We start from the raw sequence: 10,779 nt of genomic DNA, 5'->3' as shown, positions 1-10,779 counted from the left end.
ATACAACATAATTTGGAATTAAGCCTCTGATATGAATTATTGAAAAAAAATATTGGAGCCCAAAATATCAAATGATCAAAAACATCATTGATTTAGACATCTTTGAGTATCGGTATTATAAAGAACCTGAAGTCCTTAAGAACAATTGTTAGTCTATTTCTTTATGATCCCAGAAACCTCTATAATTTTTTAGTACTCTCCATTTCATTCCACCAATTATTTCGATATCTTTGCAGATACGTATTTCGACCACAACTGTGTGGTCGTCTTCAGTGTCCCGTACTTGACTCGGATGTGGTGTGGTTTTACAGTGGGCCCTGTTAAATTCCTATAAAATACTGCATGTATCCGCAAGTAGGCCCCACCAAAGCGACCGTGTGCTGCTCAAAGCGCACAAGCCCAAGTCCTGGTGTCAGGTGGGACACAAAACAGACCTGACACGACGGCCCTCCGACGAGACAGGAGGTTTGCGCAGGCCCAATAAGCCGCCTGGAAAACCAATAATTACGAGCAATATAAGAGATAATACGACGGCAAAGACCTAGGCGACGAATAAAGGATCACAATTGGAAGCTTGGAACATGGAACTGCAAGTCGCTAGGCTTTGCAGGTTGCGACATGAAGATCTACCATGAATTACATCCCCGCAACTTCGACGTGGTTGCGCTGCAGGACGTTTGCTGGACAGGACAAAAAGTATGGAAAAGCGGGAATCGAGCGGCTACCTTCTATCAAAGTTGTGGCCCCACCAACGAGCTGGGAACCGGCTACATAGTGCTAGGTAAGATGCGCCAACTTGTGATTGGGTGGCAGCCAATCAACGCAAGGATTTGCAAACTGAAATTAAAAAGCCGTTTCTTCAACTATGGCATCATCGACGTGCAATGCCCATACGAAGGGAGACCCGACGACGAGAAAAAAGTATTCTACGCATAGCTGGAGCAGACATACGATTGATGCCCACTGCGGGACGTCAAAATCGTCATCGGCGACATGAACGCACAGATAGGAAGGAAATGTGTAAACCGGTCATCGTACCGGATAGTCTGCACACCGTATCGAATGATAACGGCCAATGATGCATAAACTTGGCAGCGTCTCGCGGAATGGTAGTCCGAAGCACCTTCTTCCCCCGCAAAAATATCCACAAGGCCACATGGAGACGCGGAAATCCAAATCGACCACGTACTAATCGACGGTAAATGCTTCTCCGACATCACGAACGTCCGCACTTACCGCAGTGCGAATATTAAATCCGACCACTACCTCGTTGCAGTAGGCCTGCGCTCAAAACTCTCGACGGTGTACAACACGCGTCGAAGTCAGACCGCGGCTTAACATTGGGCTGCTACAAAACGGTAGACTAGCCCAAGAATACGCGCAGCAGCTGGAAGTGGCACTCCCAATGGAAGAGCAGCTAGGCGCAGCGTCTCTTGAAAATGGCTGGAGAGACATTCGATCCGCCATTGGTAGCACCGCAACCGCTGCACTTAGCACGGTGCCCCGGATCAGAGAAACGACTGGTATGACGGCGGATGTGAGCAGTTAGTTGAGGAGAAGAATGCTGCATGGGCGAAATGGCTGCAACACCGCACGAGAGCAAACGAGGCACGATATAAACAGGCGCGGAACAGACAAAACTCGATAACACACGACAGTTCTATGAGAAGTTGAACCGTTCACGTAAGGGCCACGTGCCACAGCCTGATATGTGTAAGGACATAAACGGGAACCTTCTTACGAACGAGCGTGAGGTGATGCAAAGGTGGCAGCAGCACTACGAAGAGCACCTGAATGGCGATGTGGCAGACGAAGATGGCGGTATGGTGATGGACTTGGGGGAACGCGCGCAGGACATAATTCTACCGGCTCCGGATCTCCAGGAAATCCAGGAGGAGATTGTCCGGCTGAAGAACAACAAAGCCCCTGGGGTTGACCAACTACCAGGAGAGCTACTTAAACACGGTGGTGAGGCACTGGCTAGAGCGCTGCACTGGGTCATTACCAAGCTTTGGGAGGAGGAAGTTTTGCCGCAGCAGTGGATGGAAGGTGCCGTGTGTCCCATCTACAAAAAGGGCGATAAGCTGGATTGTAGCAACTACCGCGCAATCACATTGCTGAACGCGGCCTACAAGGTACTCTCCCAAATTTTATGCCGTCGACTAGCACCAATTGCAAGGGAGTTCGTGGGGCAGTACCAGGCAGGTTTTATGGGCGAACGCTCCACCACGGACCAGGTGTTCGCCATTCGCCAAGTACTGCAGAAATGCCGCGAATACAACGTGCCCACACATCATCTATTCATCGACTTCAAAGCCGCATATGATACAATCGATCGGGACCAGTTATGGCAGCTAATGCACGAAAACGGATTTCCGGATAAACTGACACGGTTGATCAAAGCGACGATGGATCGGGTGATGTGCGTAGTTCGAGTTTCAGGGGCATTCTCGAGTCCCTTCGAAACGCGTAGAGAGTTACGGCAAGGTGATGGTCTTTCGTGTCTGCTATTCAACATCGCTTTGGAAGGGGTAATACGAAGAGCAGGGATTAACACGAGTGGTACAATTTTCAATAAGTCCGTCCAGCTATTTGGCTTCGCCGACGACATATATATTATGGCACGTAACTTTGAGAAGATGGAGGAAGCCTACATCAGACTGAAGAGGGAAGCCAAGCGGATCGGACTAGTCATCAACACGTCGAAGACGAAGCACATGATAGGAAGAGGTTCAAGAGAAGACAATGTGAGCCACCCACCGCGAGTTTGCATCGGCGGTGACGAAATCGAGGTGGTAGAAGAATTTGTGTACTTGGGCTCACTGGTGACTGCCGAAAATGATACCAGCAGAGAAATTCGGAGACGCATAGTGGCTGTAAATCGTACATACTATGGACTCCGCAAGACTGTCCGATTGAATAGAGTTCGCCGCCGTACCAAACTGATAATCTACAAAACGCTAATTAGACCGGTAGTCCTCTACGGACACGAGACCTGGACGATGCTCGTGGAGGACCAACGCGCACTTGGAGTTTTTGAAAGGAAAGTGCTGCGTACCATCTATGGTGGGGTGCAGATGGCGGACGGTACGTGGAGGAGGCGAATGAACCACGAGTTGCATCAGCTGTTGGGAGAACCATCCATCATTCACACCGCGAAAATCGGACGGCTGCGGTGGGCCGTGCACGTAGCCAGAATGTCGGACAGTAATCCGGTGAAAATGGTTCTCGACAATGATCCGACGGGCACAAGAAGGCAAGGTGCGCAGCGGGCAAGGTGGATCGATCAGGTGGAAGATGACTTGCGGACCCTCCGTAGACTGCGTGGTTGGCGACGTGTAGCCATGGACCGAGCCGAATGGAGAAGACTTTTATATACCGCACAGGCCACTTCGGCCTTAGTCTGAATAAAAAAAAAAGCAATCCGGATGCATCTCCCTACCCCATTAACAGTAGTATCAATATACATCCCTCCAAATACGCAACAGTGTCAAAGCAAACTAGACGATCTACTTGAACGGCTACCAGCGCCATTGTTACTTCTGGGCGACTTCAATGCGCATCACCCTGCATTGGGCTTCACAACTTCAAGTACACTTGGCCGCTACATTGCCGAGAAAACGCTAACAAAACACTTGATCATCTTGAACGATAGATCGCACACACGCATTGATCCTGCATCCGGATCTACGTCAGCATTGGATCTTACAATATGTTCCGAGATGGTAGCTCAAAGATTTGTCTGGCAAACCCTTCTGGACGCTCATAATAGCGATCATTTTCCGATCATCGTATCGGCACCTAGTTGGTCGTCAGTAGAAAAGAAAAAAAGACGATGGATTTACGATCAAGCAGATTGGGTGAAATACGAGCGATTGATTGCAGACAGCATTAAACTAGGTGATGTAATCGAAGTAAATGAGTTTGTAGAACGTATCCCAACAGCTGCTATCGCTAGCATACCTCGAACATCCAGTAAAATCGGAAGAAAATCAGTACCATGGTGGTTTCCTGAAGTTAAAAAGGCAATCAAGCAACGTCGGAAGGCACTGAGAACACTTAAACGTATCAGAGCAGCGGGGTTAGAAACATCTAATGCACTGGAAAAATTCCGGAAAGCAAACTCAGTAGCGAAGAAAACAGTGAAGGACGCAAAGAGTCAAACTTGGGAGGGAGTTTGTGGGAAAAATATCTCCAAGCAGCACCACAGCAGAGATGTGGCAGACCGTCAACACACTAAGAGGTAAAAGAAAATACACTACGACTGTTATCAAACGAAACGACGGTTACACAGATAAGGCAGAAGAAGTAGCAGAAGAGCTTGCTAAGCACTACTACGAAAGATCGGCGACCTCAAGCTATTCCCCATTGTCTAAAATGGCCAAAGAAAAAGCAGAACGGGATCGCGTAGATCACTTACCAGAAACCAATGAAATTTATAATTCGGATTTCACACTTCATGAGCTGCTGTGGGTACTCGATAAAGGGCGCAGTGCCTCCACAGGCCCAGACTCTGTAGGGTATCCAATGCTGCAACGACTACCCCTATACGTAAAGACAGCTCTACTGGGACTTCTAAACCGAGTATGGCGTAGTGGTGATTTTCCTTCCAGTTGGCGAACAGGTATCATTATACCAATTCCAAAACCAAACTCCTCCGAGGCTGGTCCTGCTGCTTTTCGTCCCATAACTCTAACCAACTGCATAGCAAAGGTGTTCGAGCGCATCGTGAATAGGAGGCTGACAACGGAGCTTGAAAAAAACGGGCGGCTTGACAAAAGACAACACGCCTTTAGAGTTGGTCACGGCATTGATACATATCTGGCAGAGCTAGACAACTCGTTGCCGAACACAGACGAACACTGTTTAATTGCTTCATTAGACCTCTCCAAAGCGTATGACACAACATGGAAATTCGGCATTCTACGCACCCTCCGAAAGTGGCAGATAAGTGGAAGGATGTACAACATCTTGAATAGTTTTCTCGCTAATAGAACATTCCACGTAAACGTGGAAGGACATCTATCACGTGAAATGTCACTGGGAAATGGTGTACCTCAAGGGTCGGTACTATCGGTCACGCTGTTCTTAGTAGCAATGCAACCAATTTTCAAAGTCGTCCCGCACACAGTATCCGTGCTTCTGTATGCGGACGATACCTGCTAATAATACGAAGGAATAAAAAACAGGTGCTGTTCCGTAATTTGCAATCCGCAGTAAAAGCAGTAAACATATGGGCGAAAATTGTTGGCTTCAGAATTTCAGCTGAGAAATCAAAAATTTTCTACGGCAGTCCGAATGCTCGTTCGGAACCTAGCAGCAACATCAGTATTGACCGAATAGACATACCACCAACAAAGATGTTGAAGATCGTCGGTGTCACCATTGACCGAACACTCTCGTTCAAGAAGCATTTCCAGCTAGTAAAATCAGCCTGCGATACAAGACTACATTTAATAAGAATGATCGGTGCCAAACTGCCACGCGGCAACCGAGCCTCACTGTTATGCATCGAATCAGCTATTATCACCTCACGTCTCGTATACGGTATGACGGTAAAGATTCGGTCATACAAACACTTGCCCTGTGTATAATCAGATGGTCCGGTCATAGCAATCATGACGGAAGCAGGGACACTACCATTTGACCTCATGGTTCTGCAATATTTGACACGCACTGCAATCCGTATGATGGAAAAAGATAGTAGAAATGTTGATCTCCCTGTTGTCAATAGAGCGAATAACCGTTTATTGGCATTGACAGGTACACCAATTCCAACAGCAGGAGACCCACCGGCGATAGTACGTCCAACAGTGCAGAAGTTTCTAGAAGACCGGTTCCAGCATACAACGGTGGTATACATTGACGGATCCAAAGGCAACGACACTGTCGGAGTAGGTGTGTACTACGAGATCGTTCGGAAATCGATAGGTCTCCCCCAACACTGCAGTGTTTTTTCTGCGGAGGCATTAGCGATTAAATCGGCAGTCAGCACTCGGATATCGAACCCTATGATTATCCTATCTGATTCTGCCAGCTGCTTGTCGGCTATAGAATCTGGTAAATCACAACACCCATGGATTCAAGAAATTGAAAACCTGGGGTGACATTGTGCATCTCTAATCGAATCACTCGATTCGTAAGTTTTTGCATTCATTTCGAAAAAAATGCGGAATTATGTATTTCGTTCGACTTCATTCAGTCGCAGTACAAGATACAAAATTTCGAATGGTGCTGTACTAGCTCAATCGAGTATGTTCTGTCAACGAAATGTAAACAGAGAGAATAAGAGATAACTGTCTCCGTGTTTATTATGCCGCCCGCTGGAGAGACAACTTTCAGCGCATTGCGAATGTGAGTAAACAAAGAGAATAAGAGAACTTCGTTTCGCCTAAAATTCATTTATTCTCTGCTTGGTTTTCGAGTTATGCAGAAATTTCTGTTTCATTTGTATGGGAGCCATCCTTTGCAAAGGAGTGAGGGGTCTCGAACCACCTTAAAAACCTTTCCCGGCCCCAAAATCCTCTGCATACAAAATTTCACGCCGATCGGTTCAGTAGTTTCGGAGTCTATAAGGTTCAGACAGACAGAAATTCATTTTTATGTATATAATTAATTAAATTAAATTAAATATCTTGAACAAGACCACTTAAAGGTAAAGTTTGCGGAAAAGCCATCAATATCCGAGTACCAACCTACACCGCGGTTAGCTTTTTTATGTAAATTGAATATCTTTCGGATGCTTGATTTGTCCAATTTTCTCATGTGCTTTACTGTTGTATATCCACAGTCAAGCGAGTGCTCATTGTTTATTAATCGAGAGCATCACCCTCTATGCCCCCAACAACGGGCTGGGCGGATTTGTGCCAAAGGCATGCTTGGATAAAGCATTTGATTACTTTGATTGCTCTAATTGTAAGCAAGTGTCGGTCTTCCACCGTCATTAGTCGTCTGAGTACACGCGACCGCATGCGTAGAGCAATCAAACTCATCAAATGCTTTAGCATCTATTATAATTATTCGAGTTTATGCCACAGATCTAATTTTGAGCTAAATAATTTAAACCTAAAGAAGGATTCGATAATAAATTACTTTGATGTTTCCATGTGTTTTAGTTAAATGCACTTGGGTCATCTCGGCGCGTTTTTTATTTAACTCAACTATTTTTACGCAGATTTTACCCATAGATTTTACACGCGGTTTATCGAAATCGTCAAGAAATACGTGAAAACTGCAAAAAACCGATTTGTTGAAGTTGAAGTCGTTTTTATGAGGATTTCGGGGTAGGTAATCAGAGATTGCATATTGTCTGGAAACTATAAAAGTAGGTATACTAATGACATTCTTTCCTTCAAGATACAATATTGAAAACATTTATACTCTTCCCGTAGAGAAATAATAACAAATATAAAGAAAAACTTTCAGCAAGAAATTACTCTCGAACGACATTCGAAAGCTATAAAGGTGACGAGTGATTTTCATTCGACTCGAGTCGTTTTTCAGTGTGCTATCGAGTCTTTATAATGCCAAAACATCTCGTTATTCTTGTACCTCCTCGAGCATACTCGAACGATGAGTCGGTTTCGAGATCGAATCGCAAGCCGTAATGCCAAACATGTTCGACTCGATAGAATTACGTTCGAATCGAGATGCACAATGCCACCCCTGATTCGAAACCGCCCTATTAAACTCTGCTGGATTCCTGGACACGCCGGCATTCATGGCAATGAAGTAGCAGATCACCTCGCCGGCGATGCTCGGAATCGTCCACCAATAAATGTCGCAATCCCTGGGAGAGATGCAAAAAAAAAAATCAAGCAAGAAATACATCGCCAATGGAGTAACAGATGGCATCGCGCAACAAATGTTAAATTGCGAGAGGTAAAATATGGAACCGAAAAGTGGATTGATCAAGAACGTTCCATCGACCAACGAATTCTAACGAGGCTACGGATAGGACACACGAACAATTGGAACAATCGTAGATGTTCGTAATCTGATCCTGCACTGCCGAAAATATGAAGAAGCAAGAATAAAATTTGAAATCGACCCAGCCTTAGGAAATGATGCTGACAAGGAAAATCGTTTGCTGATTTTTTTACAAGAAACTAAGTTATATACGAAGCTTTAAGAAGGAGACGAAATAAAGGTGGTTATGTGAGAAGAAGAAAATGACGAAGCTGAAAGAAGAAGTTTAAGGCAACGACGCAGATATCAAAAGTGATTTAGAAGATGATAAGGTGGAAGAAAAAGAACAGTGATTAAGAATCCAAAAGCAAAAGAGAAAAAAAAAGAAGCTGACTGAAGTGAATATGTAACATTAGAGTGAAAGTGAATGAAAAGAATAAACATGCGACCTTAATAGTAAGGCCATCTCGTACTTGACTTGAAGAACGAAAAGTTTTAATTGAAACAACAAACTTAAAGACGTCCAAATTCAAATGTCTGGATCACATTTTATTTTCGCTTGAAACCATGTCCGTCTCGTTTCTGTCCGCTTGAAACAGAGTATTCATTCAGTCTATTTAATCAACTAATTCCAATAACAGAGCGCACTGACACCGACTGCACTGTGAATTGCTTTGCGATTTCATTTCAACTAAACCCTTCTCTATAATTGTGTATACGTGTATCGACTGTCGAAACTTGCAAAAAAGGGTCAAATGTTTTATATATAGAAAAAAATCCCTTCCCAACATTTCTATATACTTTCGCTTGTTGTGAAAGTCCCTTCTCATTCTATATTCGTTTGTATGTACCAGCAGCAGCAGCAGTATTCATTGCACCCACCTGCTGTCCCAATGTAAGCGTCACTTCTCGCTACCAGTCGTCAATCCTACCCACCGTTGGTTGTTTGTGACCCGGTCGACGGTTAGCATGCAATCGTCCTGGACGTCCTTGAACGGTATTAAATTTTCACCTCCCGAAAGGTAGCAGCAAGGATCCATCGTTCGACGGCACCGTCGTGTCGCATCATGGAGCGTCAGACGGGCAAGTACCCTTCTCTCACAGTCAGGGCACAGGGATTATGTCGCATTCGGGGAAGGTGACTTTACAGAGGTGGCAGAAGGGTTTTGCGAACATTTACACATCAAAGTGTTGCACAGAATGGATTACAAACTTTTTTCAACTACTTCAAGCGAACCTTACATGACTGTAAATAGGGTATCTGTTCCATTATTAATAACATGCTTCTATATCAATAAAATTCGCCAAACGGGCAATTTAGGCTCAATTTGTGTCGTGTTTTGTTGTTAACCGGCGTGCTCACGGCTGAAAAAAATCACAAAAATTAGAAATGAAACAAGGTATCAATTCAAGGAGCAGTTCCCCTAAATAGGCAATACTTTGATTATGAATGCAAGGGTTGATCATCAAAGATTAACCAAAAGGCTGTCATTTCACTCCTAAAGCTTTATATAGTTTCGGAAGCTCATAGTGTTATAGACCAATTTACTCATCTTGGCGTACTGATGACAACAATATTGTTCATATCTCAGTTACGAAAGGAGCGCCTTAGATTTATAACGGAATCGAAAATTAGGACATCCCATCCCTAGCTACCGCCACTGTGGTTTGTCCTCCAGTACATGGCTGCATCAACTCTATTTATAATCGTCCAGCATCGTTTGCCATCAATCGTTTTTCAAAAGCAATGCCAACGCCCGGCTAGAACGCGATGCTACTTGATTTCGTGACTCGTGATGATGGATGGAAGCCGTGGGACGAGTGGAAAATGTAACCCTCGCCTCCCCCAGAGTCAGAGACTGTGCATCAGGATTCGATCGAAGTGTTGTCATAAATTTAATTTAGGTACTCTCAGACACCCTCTAACTCCTGGCAGTGGGATGAGGATTCCGAATCAAGGACGACGACGACGATGGAGATTGAGACGGGTTTGCACTGGACTGGAACGGGGTTGTCGTTTTGCGAATCGTACGTTCGTTCGTTCACCTCGTGTTGATTTTCGTTTGGGAGCTGCATGGTGCACGACGTGGTGAAGCAAATTCGTCTCATACGGTCATTGCTTTCCCAGGGTGCGTGATTGATTAAATTCCTGATAAGGTGAATGAATGGGTTGTAAGTGGGTTTGGCAGCTTTCATGGTACGGATTCATTTTCTCCTACAGGACTCAAATTCTTCTTTCCAATTGTTCTCTTGAGAATTGCTTGGAATTGAATCATATACATAGATAACAAGCGCGTTTCGACATCGAGTGGTGTTTGCTAATAATCGCCGATCGAAGAATCTATTAATTGAATTATGGAACTTCGGAGAACCCACGTCTAATGGCATTCAGTCACTTTGAAAGTTCAGTATTCCCAGGTCTTCCATAAATAAAAGAAAGTTATTTTGTACGTGCTCAGTCGTCAAGTCAAGGCCCTATCATATTTTTGTTAGATTAAGAAACGTTGAATGTTAGGTAAAATAATTCTTTAATATTTTATGTATGTTTTGAGATAAGTGAATGTTTCTGTAGTAAATAATGTATCAAGTACGAAACGCATAATTTCACGGACTTAGGACCTACAGCCTTACTTTCTATTCGAACGATATCATGATCTGATTTATCCCATCAATGCTAACGGCGCCTACTGGAATTGAACCTAGGCTTACTGCGGTGTGATGCCGGCACGGTTACTATTTTATCGCCGGCGTCATTACAAAACTTAGAATAGCAAATCCCCACCACATAAAGCGTCTATAGGTTCAGTTAAGGGTATTTAAGGTTTTTTTTCTTTCTAGATTTTCTTGAGTATGGAGAGTTATGACTGCCAA

Source organism: Armigeres subalbatus, chromosome 3 (assembly GCF_024139115.2).
Source record: "Armigeres subalbatus isolate Guangzhou_Male chromosome 3, GZ_Asu_2, whole genome shotgun sequence".
Classification (NCBI taxonomy): Eukaryota; Metazoa; Arthropoda; class Insecta; order Diptera; family Culicidae; genus Armigeres; species Armigeres subalbatus.
The sequence above is the reverse complement of the archived record's forward strand: the minus strand, read 5'-3'. Positions refer to the sequence as shown.